The sequence below is a fragment of the Odocoileus virginianus genome, chromosome 27 (genome assembly GCF_023699985.2).
Source record: "Odocoileus virginianus isolate 20LAN1187 ecotype Illinois chromosome 27, Ovbor_1.2, whole genome shotgun sequence".
Lineage (NCBI taxonomy): Eukaryota > Metazoa > Chordata > Mammalia > Artiodactyla > Cervidae > Odocoileus > Odocoileus virginianus.
The window spans coordinates 24,451,131-24,468,586 of record NC_069700.1 but is presented as its reverse complement, the minus strand read 5'-3'; the positions used below and the strand labels follow the sequence as shown (position 1 = coordinate 24,468,586).

The 17,456-nt window shown below is 43.0% G+C and overlaps 1 protein-coding gene across 3 annotated transcripts in view; it reads right to left on the bottom strand.

Moving 5' to 3' along the window:
• CLIC5 (chloride intracellular channel 5) overlaps nt 1-17,456 on the bottom strand; it is a 192,084-nt gene that overhangs the window by 171,853 nt on the left and 2,775 nt on the right. The window contains exons 2-4 of one of the 3 annotated variants that reach the window (XM_070456351.1): nt 4,854-5,227; nt 1,741-1,936; nt 883-996 (exon numbers count right to left, since the gene is read on the bottom strand). The gene's annotated coding sequence lies outside the window, so the exon portion shown is untranslated. The remainder of the gene's footprint in view (nt 1-882; nt 997-1,740; nt 1,937-4,853; nt 5,228-17,456) is intronic. The other 2 variants (XM_070456352.1, XM_020894540.2) reach the window with 2 other exon arrangements.

The window sequence follows — 17,456 nt, the reverse complement described above, 5'->3', positions numbered from 1 at the left end:
CCGACATGACCACAGCCTGACCCCTTAGTAGCCGTCTGTCACTTCCCTAGAACCTCCTATCACCTTTCTGGAACCTTTGGTACAAAAGAAGAGCAACTGGAAGCAGATGGACTTGCAGATGCTCAAAGAACTGCCCAGAGAGCCAGCTTCAGAGAGAGGCGAGGAGAGATGGGGATGCCCTGAGCTGCACTTTGCCTCCATGTTGAAGGGACTTGAGGAAATACCAAGTTTGCTCAGTATTTAATGGAGCATTACTGGGATGCTTTGCATTCTTCAGCCTAAAGGGGAACATGCGTTCTTTCCACCATAGACAACTTGACTGCTCTGAGCTCTCACCCCACCTTCTTCCAGTACATTTCTCCATTTTGGGGAATTTTACTTTGTGGTGTGAAGGGTTCCAGGGTTTTAATATTTGGGGATTTTTTTTTTTCTCCGAAGACATCCAGGAAGTTTGGCTGGGTATTATAAAACTGAAACTAATCTATCTCAGTCATGATCTGAGTCATCACTCTGTATGTTGCATACTTCTCTAGATAGTCTTCACTCAGTATCCGAGGGGCGCTGGTTCCAGGATGTCCCAGGGATCCCCAAACCCAGGGATGGTCCATCTCTGATGTAAAATAGAGTACAGGCGCCCTCCATATCCTGGGGTTCTGTATAACAAATACAGACTGGACTACAACTATAATGTAAACTGTAACTCTGAACCATCCAGAAAAGATGAAGGGCTGTGGGCTTTGAAGATGAAACATGAGGAATGATTCCACTGGGTTGGGAATGAAAGCCTGAATAAACCGTCCTTTCAGGCTTCAATTTTATATTTTCCAAACTGTATCGCCCAAGGCCACTGCTTTCAAGTTATTCCACAAGAAACACACTTACCTGGAAATAAGTACACAGCTGCCATTTTCAGCTTCTTAGGTTCCTGCTGTGGCATCAAAAATGTCTGTGTTTTTATATTAAGGAGATTTCTTTTCATTATAAGTGTAGTTCATGCTTAGTATAAAAAAGATATTAAGAATCATTTGTAATTCCACTATCCAAAGGTAATTATGTTAATTTTCTCTTACTCCTTTTCTACCCATATATTGTTAATTGGAATTATGGTTATCTTTGTATTCTGCTTTAAAAATATTGACATTATACAGTATATTTACATGGAATTTAAGTGCATTTATATAAGAGCAGTATTTTTCAGTCAACTCAAAATTAGCTGATATAATTTGTCAATGTAGAAAATTCAAACACTTTTTTTTTTTGTCAAGCCAAATGACTTTTTAAAAGGCAAAGGATTTTGTTCAAATAAGTGATGGGCCCAACTAACCAGACAATAAAATGGGAAGCTCTTTCATCGTTCCTGCCTCTGTGCATTTTCCAGGTTGTGACATGTGACTCTGTAGCAACATCAGGTGATATTCACTGCAGCGCAGAGCTCACAGAATGCAAGGGAGCTCAAGACTACCTATGATTTCCTTTAAATATCCCTACCTGCAGATAAGGTACTCAATATATCTACATGTTTAAATTCTCTTGTGGTTTTAATTTACATTTGGGTGAGGAGTGGGCAGATGTGGGAAGCAGAAAAAGGAAACTATGGAATTGTGGGGTTAAAAAAAAACAACAACATAAGGTTTACTTAAGAGTTTCTTGTTTACAAAAATTAAGAAGATGAAGGGCAAATGTTTCAGAACATGGGGTGAGGGAAACATTGGTGCAAACAGACCCGACTCTCCCACTTACCTTTCCTGGGGCTTGATTTCCTTATTTGTAAAAACGGAAATAACATCTTCTTCAAAGTGTTGGTGGAAAGTTTAAATGAAAAAAGTATGTGTGAAGCCTCAAAGCCTGGCAGATTGGACACCGTGTTCAGTGTTAGTTTCCAATCCTTCTCCCACAACTAAGCTGCATTGGTTTGAGAGCTCATAATGAAGAGATTCTGGAGGGGGAAAAATAAGTAAAAGTAACATCATGACATGTTAGTACATTAATGGAACTTAGTTCTACTCTGAACTGCATTTATTATTATGCATTTTTGGAGTTATTTTCTTTCCACAACCCTGATAACTCCTTTAAAACATAATTATATTTTGCATTTTTTGTATTAAGTGAAACCTGAAAGACATTTACAGACAGTATTTTGCATGATTGGCCAAGTACGCAGTAAGGCAGGTATTACCAAGTCCACTTTACAGATTTGAAAGTCATGGCTCAGGCCGCTTTTCTGGTGCGTGTTTATAACACCGAGATTAGGGTCCCTCACATCTGACACTGAACTTTTTCCACAGCTCAAGATTGCTGTGATCATGAAAAGAAAAGAGTTGAAAATGTAAACTCTGTAAATGCATCTCTGTAGAGTCAGCGAAAATATCAGATGTCTGTAACTGAGCCAGAATGACAGATCATGCAATAAAAATGAATATGTTTTTATTAAAGGCAAGCCCAGTATGTAAGAAGGATCAAGTTCAGAAACAAGTGGCGGGGTTTAGCAGCTCTGAATGTTTCCTTTCGCTCACAGTCCACCAGGGGGCACTGTTACCCGCCCTCAGCGCGGACCTGGAGCCACCTCAAGAGCTGTTTCCTTCCTCTGGGCTAAAAATTTAGGTAATCGTTACAGGTGACAGAATTCCTGGTCTGATGGCTTTTCCCCATTTCTTAATTATTTTTCGTTGAGGATGAGGTGCCTCAAATTCAAAACATGTTTAAAATATTTCATCTATATATGTCATATTAGAGCTCAAGTCTCTTTAAAATTCCTTACAATTCATTTAATGAGTATTAAATTTTAAAATAAAGGAGAAAGGAGATCATGAAGACCATTTGACCTTCATACCAACCACCAGGGCAACACATCTTTCTGTTTTACACCCGTGGAAAAAATTTCAGAGAAAGCAGTTTGTCCAAGGTCAGGCAGACAGTTAAGCAGAGAAGCCAAATCCAAGTTATTTACAGTTTCCTAGCTGAGACTATTAGTAAATTCAAATCATGCCTCCCTAGGATTGTTAGACAAACAAAACAAATGGGATAGCACTTTAAAATGATATCAATTACAAAAATCCTTTGCAGCCCCTTCAAAATTTTTCTCTTTAGTAATTCTTTTTTCCTAGAGTCAAGCTACAAACTAATTTTAAAGTGTTTTACTCTAAGTAGTCCTAGCACTTTACCCAAGTCTTAGCTCCTAACATGGATAATGTTCAAATTGAATACAAAAAAAGAGCAGTAATATCTATCTAAATTCTGGATTGTTCAGACAAAAATCTGATTTCATTTTGTTTATGTGTATACACATCTGTCTATATACACATAAAATTCTATTTGTACCTAACTTCCATACCAATATTCTGTGGCACTTTAAGTGTCCTGAATTCTGATGTTTTCAGTTTCCTTACTACCATTTAAGAAAACCTACTGTCACTGCTAATAATCATGGCATACAGTATCTGCACTATTAGTTCTACATTCTAAGGTCTTAAACTAAAAGCTAAGGCGACTCCTTGAATGAATAAACATATGCATACAATCTTGTACATGTACAGCTTACACGATTAGGGATCATGGGGTCACTGTAGTTTCCGTCTCTCTTATTTGGACTGTCAATCTAGTCCAAAAGCTGCTCGCTCTCTCTCTCCTACCACTATCTCTCAATCTAACTCCTGGTTTTACCAGGGGAACTAACCTACAGTGCAGCTAAGGATACATGTCTTCCTGTCTCTTTCTTATTTATCGCTCATGACCCAGATAGGTGATGCCTTCCCCATGAAACCCTGTCCCATCTCTCCAGACTTGTTTCCATGTCTGTTGCTGTGAGCATCATATTCTGCCTATTATAACAGCCTCATCTTACTTCCTTCACCAACAGCCTTTCTTTAAATTAGACCCTTTGGCCACGCCACACAGCGAGCAGGATCTAGTTCGTCAACCAGGAACCTAACCTGTGCCCCCTGCCATGGTAGCCCAGAGTCTTAACCACAGGACTGCCAAGGAGGTCCCCCCACATCTTTTTTATCTTGCCCCATTTCTTGACAAAGATAACAGTATCTTATTTATCTTTACATCCCCTAATGTTGTGCTTCTTAAACTTGATTATGTGTCAGAATTATACAGGGATCTTGCTGAAATACAGATTCTGATACAACAGGCCTTAGGTGGGGCCTGAAACTCTGCACTTCCCAGAGAATCTAATAGTATGGGTTTATGGACCATGCTTTCAGGAGCTAGGCACTTGTACACTTTGCACAATATTTTGCACGTGGCAAGTGTTAACTCACATGTACTAGAAAATCTAAAGTTAGAAAATAAATACAAATACAATGAGATAGCACTACACAATCAACACTATGGCAACACCAGTGTTGGTGAGAATGTCTGAGTGCCTCGATTCTCATAAAAACATCTTCCAGGATGTAAAATAGTATACCTACTTTAAGGAAAGATCTGGTTGTCTTTTTTTTAAACAAAAGTAATGTAGACTTACCCTTTATCTAGCAGCTCTTCTCCTATCTATTTACCAAAGAGAAATGAAGACACTAAAACATCTGTACAAGAATGCTCAGAACAGCTTTATTCACAATAGGCCCACACTGAAAATATCCCTGGTGTCCGTTAACTGGTAAATGAATGAATGAATCGTGGTGTATCTGTCCCGAGCAGCATGTGTGTGTGTGTGCGCTCAGCTGCTAGGTTATATCTGACTCTTTGTGACCCCATGGACTGTAGCTTGCCAGGCTCCTCTGTCCATGGAATTATCCCCAAGAATACTGGAGCAGGTTACCATTTCCTTCTCCAGGGGATCTTCCAGACCCAGGGACTGAGCCCGAGTCTCCTGCATCTCCTGCCCTGGCAGAGGGACTCCTTACCACTGTGCCACCTGGGAAGCCGGTCCTGTGCAGTGCTGGCCACTGTTTCGATGCCATGGAATACTGGCTCGGGCTCCCCCGTGAGGCTGCAGTTGCATAAGGCAGAGCTGGAGGCACCACAAGGCTCCTCTCGGACTGGAGAAGCTGCTTCCAAGACGGCTCCCTCGTCTGGCTGTTGGCAGGAGACCTCAGCTCCTTCCCAGGAGGTGCCATTCACGGAGCTGCATGAGTGTCCTTATGACACGGCCACTGACTTCTGACGCTGAGCGATCCATGAGAGGGGCCCGCTGCAGCCTTGCCTGGCTCCAAGCTGTCTTGAGGTCAATGCTTCTTGGTCAATGTTGGGCCAGAGGCTCCTAATAAAAAGGTATGGACTGATACACACAACAACATAGGTAAATCTTACATGCGTCATGTTAGTGAAACAACCAGATACAAAAGAGTACTTACTACATGATTTCATTCCTTTTATGAATATATGATGCTACAGAGGGCAAAACCAATCTATAACTTTTAAAAAGTTGAACAACGGTTGCCGGGGGATGGGGGAGACAGGAAGGGTTACAAGGGAATTTTCCCAGAGGAATGAAATGCTGTGTATTGTGACAGGACTCTGAACTACGCCAGTGTGTGTATCTGTCAAAGCTCAGAACCGTATACTTGAGATCTGTACATTTTCGTCCTTGTAGTTTTCATTTGAAAAGGAAAATAACCTTAAACAAATTCTGTACTACCATTATTGATACGCTGCTGCTAAAATTTTCTACGTGAAGTGTACTGACAATTGACACTGAAATGCATCCAAAAAAACAAGATGAATTGATGGATGAACAGACAGCTAGATGTGAGGGTAACGCAACTACAGGAAATGTTTATAGCTGACTCTTGAACAATCCCACGGTTAGGGACGCCAACCTTCCATGCAGTCAAAACTCCAATTATAACTTTATAACTGTATCCATGGGTTCAATCAGCTGCAGACTGTGTAGCACCACAGTGCTATTTCTTGCAAAGGAGTCTGTGTATAAGGAGATCCATGTAATTCAAAGCTTCACTGCTGAAGGGACAACTATACCACAGAATCAAGACAGTGGGCATATGGGTGTTTTTAAGTTTTCCGGATGCTTGAAACTTTTCATGATAAAATGTTTGAAAGAAAACAACCAACAATAGCGAGGAGAATTTCTGCTTCGATCTGTACCCCTGACCCCAGCTCAGAGTCGATGCCTCTAACATCCACCTGGAGAGGCCCTGACAGCACTGTGCAGCTTATCACCTGGGTAAAGAGAAGAGACTCAGGTGTGTGCTCAGACAGACAGAAGGCAACGTGACAAAGGCCTAGAAATATCGGTCTACATGGGACCTTCAGTCACGTACAGAGGCTCTAAACCTTCTGAGAAACAAAGGCCAACACAGACTGAAGCTGCCAGGGCAACCAGCATGGCTGGGAAAACCGGAAAGAAAAAATCTGAGACCTGAATTTCATCATTCCAGGCCATCCGTGATTAACAAGTACCCTAATGAAACGTCTCGGTGGTTAAAATTCAGAATATGCTGACACAGTTTACTTAGAAATGTCTGCGATTCTGTGTATAAATATCTCTTTAGTACTTTTTATTCATTTAACCCATAATTTTTCCTCTGAGTTAATCTGAAATGGTAACCTTCTTTGTTCATTGATTTCAAGTGATGTCACTCATTGTCTTTGTTCTTTGATATCAGTGATATCATTCATTGCTGGATCATCCATGGGGTGCAGGCACCTCTTCTTATTGACTGGAACACTGGTCCTCAAAGCTGGCTGCCTACTAGGATCACCTGGGGAGCTTTTAAAGCCATAGTGATGCCAGGTTTCCCTAGGATAGTTGGATCCAAATAGGATGATGGGTAGGAGAGTGGCCTAGACATCTGTCCTTTTTGTTATTTATTTATTTGTTTATTTTGGCTGTGCTATCTGGTCACAGGGTCTTAGTACTCTGAGCAGGGATCGAACCCAAGCCTCCTGCAGTGCAAGCCCAAGTCTTAACCACTGGATCACCAGGGAAGTCCCTCATATGTACTTTTTTAAAGCTCTTCTAGTGAGTTTAATATAGGTCACATAACTAGATCATAAATTTTCAAAGTTAAAAAGTCTTCAAAAGAACTGCAAAGAAACTATAATTTTACTTGAAAAAAATGGTGTTTTGGGCAAAGGTTTTTAAGGTTTGTGGGCATCTTTTTCTCCCACCTCTTAGAGACATATATCAAAGTGTGATAGGTTGATCAGTTCACATTAAAACAGAATAAACTTCAGCTTCAGGTTTCCAGAATTAATAGGGTTTCATTGGAAGAAACTATTTTAATTTTATGAAAACTGTCATCTAGGAGAACGCTACCAGTGGATTATCTTAAAGGTAGTGTAGGTGTGGGTTTAGGGCAGATGCCAAAATGCATATTTGCAAAATATTCAAATTTGAGATTTCAAAAGCAGTATGGGAGGAGTCATTATGGTAAAAAAGAAACAACTAGAATGATATTAGCCATTGTTTCAGTTCTTCTATCTGCTAGAGGCTGGGAGAATCCGTGGGCTCTGTCAGGGTTATGGAGGAGGAGGCTGCTCCCAGCCTGGCTGAGCTGGTGGAAGGCATGGGGCATGGATGAGCCTGCTCCCTGCCTCTGCCCTCCCTCCGTTCCCAGCCAGAAGTCAGACAACGAGCAAGTCCAAGTGCCCAGGAGAGGGGGGCGGAGGGAGCTTGTGCCTGGCCCAGAAGGTTTTACACTGTGAACTCAACTGAGAACAATGTGCTAACTGTTCTTTGTTTGCTGAGCAGGGCTGGGTGCCAGCGTGGAGCCGGCCCTGAGAAGCTTCCAGAGTCTGGTGACCAGGTGTGGGGAACTAGCAGTGGCTGCCTGAGTCTGGGGGGAGTGGGGGGTGCAGGGTCTGTAACGGGGAGGTAGATGGATAGAAACTCTGAGGAATTTACAGACTTCAGAGTTTCTCTTATTAGAGGAAGAGACAGAAAATGTTTAAAAAGTCAGGCCAGTAACAGTCAAACCAGAACACTGAACTCCAGGAAGAAGGTGGAGAGTTTGTCCCGTTGAACTAAATGGGCACACACTCCCCTAGAGCTGGGGTCTTGTCCAAACGTCAATTCTTCTTGGCCTTCAGGGTGTCCGACTGACAGCAAGGAGATCGGGCAGAAAATGACCAGACCCAGTTCTCCGAACTCTCCCTCCCGGACAACGTGGAATAACCCCTTCAACTGCAGGGCAGCAGCCCCAGGGTTGGGAATAAGAGACAGTGAACAGGACTTCCCTGGAGGTCCAGCGGTTAAGATTCTGAGCTTCCAATGCAGGAGTGCAGGTTCAGTCCCTGACTGGGGAACTAAGATCTCACATGCAATGCAGCCAAAGGAAAAAATATTTTTTTTAATTAAAAAGAGAGAGAGTGAATAAGGCAGCCTCCCTCAGAAGCAGGACTTTCTGGGAAGCAGAACAGAGGCTTTCCTCCAGTGTCACTGCACAGTGAAAGGGTGAACACTGTACAACTATAACCTTGCTTTTGGTCTTTCTGATGTATCAACATAGGAAAGAAATTTAAACATATACAAAAGAAAACAAACACACACACACAAAATTGTCAAAAGAGTGATTATCTCTGGGCGGTATGGTGATGGAAGAACTGTACTCTTTTTTCTACATTTCTAGAGTACCTTACTTACTTCATGTATGTACATATGTGTGTGTATTTATTTATTTATACAAAGACCATGCACATCTAAAACTATGGAAAACCATGAAGTTAATTCTATAGTAAAATCAATGTAAAAATTTGCAAGTATATTTACAAGTGCCAAGACAGGAAAATAAAAGTGTCCATTGACAGATGAATGGATAAAGATGTGGTATATATACTCAATGGAATATTACTCAGTCATAAAAAGGATTAAATAATGTTATTTGCAGCAATATGGATGGACCTAGGGATTGTCATACTAAGTAAAGTGAGACAGAGAAAGACAAATATCATATGACATCACTTACACGTGCAAGCTAAAACACTGATACAAAGGAACTTACTTACAAAACAGAAAAAGACAGAGAAAACAAACTTAAGGTTATCAAAAGGGAACAGGATGGGAGGGTTAAGTTAGCAGTTTGGGATTAACAAATACACACTACTACATATAAACTAAACAACAAAGACCTACTGTATAGTACAGGGAACTATACTCAATATTTTATAATAACCTAAAGTAAAAAGAATCAGAAAGAAAATATATGTGTATATATATATAAAATATATATATCATATATTGTACACCTGGAACTAAAAAAACATGGTAAACCAACCATATTTCAATAAAACTTGCAGATGTATGCTTTTGTTCAGGTGTTTAATTATGGATGCATATATGGATAATTTGGCCTTTGAGCTGGCATTCCCTGGGTCTATCTTGATGAGAAGAGGGAATGGAAAATTTTTTAATGCACATTTCCTCATTAACATGACTGGCAGAATAACAACCATTTTGATAGTATTTTGTTTATGGGACTTTTTCAAAGGAGAAGGAGAGATTTATACCTCAAGAAAAGTCTCCTAGGCTTGCCTGCGGTTATTTAAACCATCAAAAACATGGCTGATTCCTCTCTTCTGCCACTGACAAAATGCCGCTAGTTGTCTTTTCTTGGAAACGTGGTGTTTATTAGGTCCTGTTTCTAGCTCTCCAGAGATGCCAGGTGGAAGTAGGTCCTTACGACAAGTATTAGGTCATCAACTCATCCCAACATGCCTCTAGTCATTCTTGTCTGCCTTTGACCCTTCCTCTTGTTTCAATATCTAATCACTACATCACACCTACAAGGCATGGAACTGTCGAGTCACTAGGAAAGAGCAAAACAAAAGAAAACAACAAAAGCCAAATCCTGCTGAGTCGGTTGGGACTAACGTCATCGCCCATACACTGGTTTTCAAGATGAGGAAGCTGAGGCATGGCCAGGTTCCCCGAGTTAAGGGCTGCCTGCCTCTGCCCTCGGGCTGTCTGCCTCGTGATGTGACCGGAGGCTGGCCCACGACACCATCTGCCTTGGCACTGGCTACAGGTCTGTGCCCCTCTCACCTGCCTCACCCTTCCTTGTGGTCCGGCTCCACAGCTCTTTACTGGGGCCCAAGCAGACTGGTGCTGTTCACAGCTCCATTTTATTCTGATTTTTACAAGTCATTTCATATACATCTAATTTATATAAAAATTATACAAAAGCAGAAACAGGATAAAGGAATTCAAAGGCTATCAAAGAATATACAATACAAAGTGAAAAATCCTTCTTAACTATCTTGTGCTCATCTACCTCCAGCCTCAAGACACACAATCGAAGCCTCACTCGCTCACCAGAGGCAACCACAAGGTCACTGGTGCACGCTGGCCAGCAAAACCACCACCAAAACACTCGCTGTGGTGATCGCTACATGCCTCCCACTCTAGTTCTTGCCAGTTTCACATTCCCTAAGCATGAGTCCTAGGGATAGCTCCTAGGGATGGGATAAGTCAAGATAAGCAAGCAGTACTGCAGGTCTGACTGAGAGCAGCAGCCAGCCAAGGGAACAGACCTGAAGGCACAGGAGTGAACAGAGTGTGAAATTCAGGCTCCGTATGTCAGGGATCGCGTCACGTCCTGCCTCATCTCCCTCCTCTCGTCTCTCCTTTCACCGCCTGGAACACACCTCCATTCTCATTCTCTAGAACGAAGGCTGGCTTAAGAACGAGGGTTGCAACAAGCTCTTTCCCAGCCCTGTTTTAAACCTTGTGTCAACTCTGCTGTTTGGTCTGGGTCTAGCCAGGGCTCAACCCTGATGGTGTTACCATAGATAGACCTGGTCGGAGGGTCCATGCCACATCACATGCCCAGCATGGCAGATCCCCTTAATTTGGGGGCCTGCCCTTACCCTCACATGTCCCCCACTCTTGAGTCCCAGCCCAAAAACAGAGCTGGAAAGCCTGCGGTGGCCCTCCCCAGGACAGGGGGGCGAGGGGGGGCGGGTAGAATGTGTGCCAGAATGAACTTCCTCCTGACATCCGCAACCTGGCTCATCTCTTTAGTACCTCCCTCCCCATCGTGAACAGGTCCATTTAACAAGTTATATCCTAAGATATATAACTCTTTATATATATATAGTGTGTGTATGTGTGTATGTGTATGTGTGTGTGTGTGTGTGTGTGTGTATAAAGGATGTAAAGATATATCCATATATATATATGTAGTGGTCACAAAAGCAAGACAAAGATAGGGGGCAAAGATAAGTGCCTCCAGGAACCTTGGCCACATCAGTGGGCATCACAGGCAGGGGTGGCAGGGAAGAACCATCCAGAATGCTTGCAGGAAAGCTGGCAAGGAGTTTAGGCAACCGGCCACTCTCAGCTATTTCTGTGCGCACACCCTGCAGGCGTCAGCACCAGGACAGAGATAGTGCCGGCTGACCACCGATGCTGCTTCTTGGTATTTTTCTTCTCCATCTACCTGAATCCTGCGGTCCATGCTTAGTACTGTGGGACAAGTAAGCTGTGGGATTCTAGGATCATGGTGAGCTATCAGTTCAGGAGCAAGTTCAGAGTGCCTCCATCCTAAACTCTGCCTTAAGATGAATCAAACCAGGAGACGTGCCCTACACCTTCCCAGGATGCCTGCATGTTGGTAAGAATCCCCCACAGGTCTGCCCTCTGGACCTCAACGTTAGCTGCGTCAGCACAACTGCCCCAGGGCACTGCGCTATTGCTTATAGACAGAGCTAGTCCTAAGGATGTGGACAGAGAAGAGGGCTCAGGATTCGCAGTGGGAACCCAAGTGGAGGTTCTGGGTCCGACAGTAACGGACTGTGGTCTTGAACCTGCCCCTCTGGGCCTCAGCCTCCCCACCTGGACAGCAAGTAGGATGAACTCATAGACCCAAGGTCCTTTGCAACTTTCACACTGTATGAGTCTATGCTTGCCTCCTTTACGGAAACAGGAGAAGCCACTTAAGTTTCATTCTCACTAAAGCCATTCTGCCACATTATTAAGGCCAGGAAATGGCCTACTTCCATGTTTAACCAAGATGGTGTACTTGACCACCATCCAGGCATTTGCTCAGTGACAGTCTCCTAACTGGATTGCTGAGTAAAGTGAAAGTAAAAGTGTTAGTTGCTCAGTCATGTCTGACTCTTTGCAACCCCAGGGACTGTGGCCCACCAGTCTCCTCTGTCCACGGGATTCTCCAGGCAAGAATACTGGAATGGGTTGCTATGCCCTCCTCCAAGGGATCTGTCTGATCCATGATTAAACCTGGGTATCTCACATTGCAGGCAGATTCTTTACCATCTGAGCCACTAGGGAAGATGAGACTGATAAGTAACTAGATTACAAGGTCCTGGAACAAAGCAAATGCTTTGCTATCCTTGCCTTGGCTAACAGAGAGGATGCACACAGTAGGCCCTCAATGATGCACTGATTGAAGAGTTGAACTGAGACCATCTACCTTTCCCACCTAATCCACCATAAAATAAAGAATGCCGCATGGGGGCCTTGGGGTTTGAAATGCATCTTGTAGAGATGAAAAGTCTCTGTGCTCAAACAACTGACCCAGGGTTGCTGTGCACCCCATGCCAAGCTGCTCAGTGAACAGATACAGACACACGAATCTGCCCACGTGGAAGACAGTCAGGTTACAGGACTGCTCCACTGCTCAGGGAGCTTCTAAAGTACCAACTCAGGTACGAACACGCCTGAGAAGGCTGTTAAAAGGAGTACAATATACTCTGACAGCTTTATAATGTCCTCAGGGAAGATATGACTGCTTCAAATTTGCTATTCAGAACTAAGTAGATAATTAAAGCTTCTCCCATGTAAATTGCTGGCTTGATTCAATAGTCTCTGAGGTCCTTTTTGGCTCTAACTTTCTGCAGTCATTCATAAACTTAAATAGCCTAGAAATAATCATTTCATATATTACATACCATGCTCAGGGAAGAGGTGTATTCTAGACACATGGAAAAAAATTTTTTAACAAATGTGTGTGGAGTTGGGATGAAGAATGAGGCAACAGTAGACTCACATCCTAGGTTTTTGCTTCTTGATTTTCAAAATGACTCCAGTCATCTTCAAATTGAAGGTTGAAAAGAAAGGGCTAGTACAACACAGAGCTCAAAGTGTAGCTGAATTTTTTAATTAATTTTTTAAAAGCATGATTCCAGTATAAAAAGAATGAGTGCTATTGTAAAATGTATTTATATGTAACTTCACTTTATTCCACAAAGGACTTGCAGTGGCATAATAGAAACTAAAAGTAAAAAAGGCTGACCACCCGGGCATGGGGTGGCTTCTATCACAGGCAGGTGGGTGATGTTAGCGGACAGCCCCGTGACCTTGGCCAGCAAGCATGGGACACTGACCAGCCCGGGGGCGGGGGGGGGGCACTCCTGGCAGCAGGTAAATCACACTGGACCAGCCACCTCTTTGAGTAGGTTGTGAACTGTGTCTCTTGCAAGTTCAGAGGCTGAAGCCTAATCCCCTGTATTTCAGAATGTGACCTTAAAGATGTCATGAAAGTCAAACGCGGTCCTAAGGGTGAGTCAAATCCAAATATGACTGGTGTCCTTACAAGAAGAGGAGATCAGGAGGAGGACCATGTGAAGACACAGAGAAGGTGGTCATCTACAAGTCAAACACAGAGGCCCTCCTAAGAAATTAACCCTGCTGACAGCCGCTGAATCATGAGAAAATAAATTTCGGTTGTTTAAGCCACCCCGTCCGTGGTATCTTGTAAAGGCAGCCCAGTAAATTAACACAGGTGGATGACGTCCCTGAATCTCTGGGAGAGATTCAGACATGGGTGTAAGTCCCATGTCTGAGTACACGGAAGACATAGAGGAGCAATCTGAAGATCATGAGCTGCTGGGGGGCATTCGGCAAACATTGGGTGACCCTGGCAAACATCCAGGAGGAGAGCAAAACAGCTCAGTGGCACCAAGAGCATCTGAGGGTGGCAGATGAGTGACATGGAGAGGAAAAAATAAGAAGATATGGGATTTCGGTGAGCAGGTTGGTGACTCTAGTGAATCCCAAGAGGCTGGACCACGGGAGGTGATCCTTGAGGACGTCGGGGGCCTGTGGCTGGGAAGCTTGAGTGGGTGGCTGGAAACCATGATGCTGAGTGTCCTGGGGAGGGAGGTGGGTCTGGGTGTCCTGGGTGGGGTCACTGACAGTACCATTAACACCTGCAGCAGCAGCGGTGAGGAGTCAGGACTCCACGGGCTTCTGGAAAAGGGGCCAGAAACCCACCGACTTCTTCTCTCAGGTGGCATGTTGGCACTGAGCACAGAAGTGACTTTCTCTTCTTAACAAGTATTTAGCTTTTGCTGGCTCCCTCACCCATTTTTGTGTCTGCAGAATCAGTCTGGACTCAGGCTCGGCCTGGGCACACAGCACAGAAGAGTTGCTCTGGGTGTTCACCCAGCCCTATGGCTTTGTAAAGGCCTTTTCTCTTTTTAAACTTCCGAGTTTTACTATAGTGACATTTCTTAAAAGATCCCAATTTGTTGTGTTGGTATGATTTGACCTTCAGGAAGCAATAACCCAACACAGGTTTGTTCACCAACTTTGCACTCCTAGAAAAGTGACGTCCAGGAAACAGAAGCAGGCTCCTGTTTATTTCTGATAAACTGTGCCAACCAAACAAGTATATCTTTTATTTTAAGGGGAGCCAGTAAGCAACACAATATCCAGGGCTCCTGTACCCTCTGGTACGTATTTACCTCCGTCCAACAAGGCCAACTACATAACTGATCCAGATGCCTTAGGTTAAACAAGACAGATTATTAAATACATTCACAACTGCTCAGAAATAAGAAAGGGCTCAGCCAGTTTTGCTCATGGCAAAGAAGAAAGGATAGGTATTTTCAGGAATGAAAATTAGCCTGCAACAATCCAAAGTATCTCAAAGCAAATATGAAATTCTATGGAAATCTTGGGTATAATTGTAAAAAGTCTTGCTATTTTTTTTCCATCCTCTTCCGTAATACACCTGAATTGTTTTGTTAGAGCATGTGCCTCAGCATTTAAGAGACCTGGACCCTGACCCCACGGATCTGAGCTTTAGTGTATAGCCATTAACAAAACCCAAGAGTGGAGCAGCTGCAGAGACAGTTTGGGGCTAGATATAGTCTGTTGATTACTAGTTTGTACCTTCAGAAATTAATTTCAGTTTCACACCACAGGGCCGGTCTGCTCACTAGTGAACTGGGGCATCTCAGATCCATGGGCTATAAGAGCCGAAAGGAATAGCAGAGGCCGTGTTGACCAGGTCTGCCAGACCTGACTGCGGGTCCTCACTCAGTAACTGAGCAATCTTGGACCAGTGTCTCAACCTATTTGAGCTTCCACGTCCTCATCTGCAAAATGGGCCCTCTTACAATACCGCTTCTTAGGGTCATTGTCAAATGCATGAGATAAAGCAAGTAAAGTACTCACGTGCTGAGTGTCAGCAATTGTTATTGCTGTGACCAGAAAAATGTTCCTCAACTTGAACAATGGTCGGGGGAGGCTGAGCTCTGGGGAAATTACACGTTGTCCAACTGAGTTGAATTTCAACGTGCTGGCATTTGAGGCATGAGACTACGCATGTCCTGTGTGTTCGTTCACTGCATTCCTGCTTAAAGAGTAGGCAGAACCGCCTGCCGTATAGGTCAGATGGAGATGGAGATAGCAGCTGGATTGGCATCAGCAGAGAAGAGCTCCCTTCATCTACTGCATTATCAATAGTACAAATATTTTGAAAGAAACATTTTTTTCTGAGCAGTGGATCTCAACAATATTGACTTAAGATACTCAGTAAACCACATTTTAGAACAGATGTGCTATCCTCCAGTTCCTGTTGCTGCATTTATGGAACACAGGCAGAGTAGAATGTGCATAATTCTGAAGGGCCCTAAGATTTCCGAAATGCTGAGTACTGGCTTCAACCTAAAGTCACCAGCAGCATAAGCCCCTAGCAAGAAAGTCAGCCTGTCCTTTGAGGCTCTGAAGCCAGGCACTGACTTTTCCTCTCTAGTTATGAAAGAGCTAGATGGCATCTTCTTCCAACAGAAGGCAGTTTCGTCGACATTGAAAATCTGTTGTTTCCTGTAGCTGCCTTTATTAATTATCTCAGCTATAGCTTCTGGGTAATTTGCTGTAATGTCTGTATCAGCACTTGCTGCTTTACCTTGCACTTCTATGTTATGGAAAAGTTATCTCTCCTTAAACCTCATGAGCCAGCTTTGCTAGCTTCAAATATTGTTGGTGTAGCATGCTTACCTCTCTTAGCTTTCACAGAATCGAAGGGTTACAGCCTTGCTCTGGATCAGGCTTTGATTTAAAGGGATATTGTGGCCGCTTTTGTCTTCCATCCAGACTACTCCAACTTTCTCCTTATCAGCAATAAAGGCTGTTTCACTTTCTTATCATTCATGCGCTCACTGAAGCAGCACTTTTCATTTCCTTCAAGAACTTTTCCTTTGCTTTCACAACCTGGCTGTTTGTAAGCACCCAGCTTGTAGCCTATCTGGGCTTCCACCTGCCTTCCTCACTGGGTTTAACCATTTCTTAGCTTCTGACTTAAGTGAGAGAAGTGAGGATTTTCCTTTCATTTGAACACTTAGCAAGGCTATTGTGGGGTTACCATTTAGTCTAATTTCAACATTGTTGTGTCTCAGGGAACAGGGAGGCCTAAGGAGAAGGAGAGAGATGGGAGAACAGCTGGGGGTAGGGCAGTCAGAACACACACAGCTTTTGTCCACTGAATGTGCGGTCTTCCACTCAATGGACATGGGTTTGGGTAAACTCCAGCAGTTGGTAATGGACAGGGAAACCTGGTGTGCTGTGGTTCATGGGGTCACAAAGAGTCGGACACGACTGAGTGACTGAACTGAACTGAACTGAACTTCCACATAGGAAGGCCTCAAAAGAATTTATATTATTTCTTGCATAACTTTATTAAATACTTTAAAAAATTCCTGAAGTATGAAGAATGCCTAATACTGAGTAGTTCATGATGGATAAGACAGAAGCACTTTTAACAGGAGCATTCAAAATAGTTTACAATCTTACTTGATTGAGATTATTCAAATGCAATCCTGCTGAAGATGGAGTGGGTGCAGAGTTTCTGTTAAACGAAATTTCAAAACTACTAAAGTACTATGATTCCTAAGGTCATTTCCTCCCCATATTTAAGAGAAAACTGTATTATGCTTTCTTTACATTAACATCTAAAGTATATTAAAAAGTGAAACTTAAAATAGTGACTTCCTAGTGACTTGAAATTTGATTCATCAGTTTCAGCTTTGTCATTAAACCAGAGAGCAGTGGACAGGAACTGTTTTTCTTGGGAGATGTTATGGTTTTTCTTCTGAAACTTTTTTCCCTGTAACTTCTGACCCCTTCCTGCCAGCAATGAGTGATGCATCATTATTAGGAACTTAAAAGAGAAATAACTGCATGAAGAGCTATGTCTTTGATTTTGAAAACAGGGTAAAATATTTTAAATATTTTGCGCTAATGAATAAAGGAAATCAACCCTGAACATTTATTGGAAGGAATGATGCTGAAGCTCCAGTAC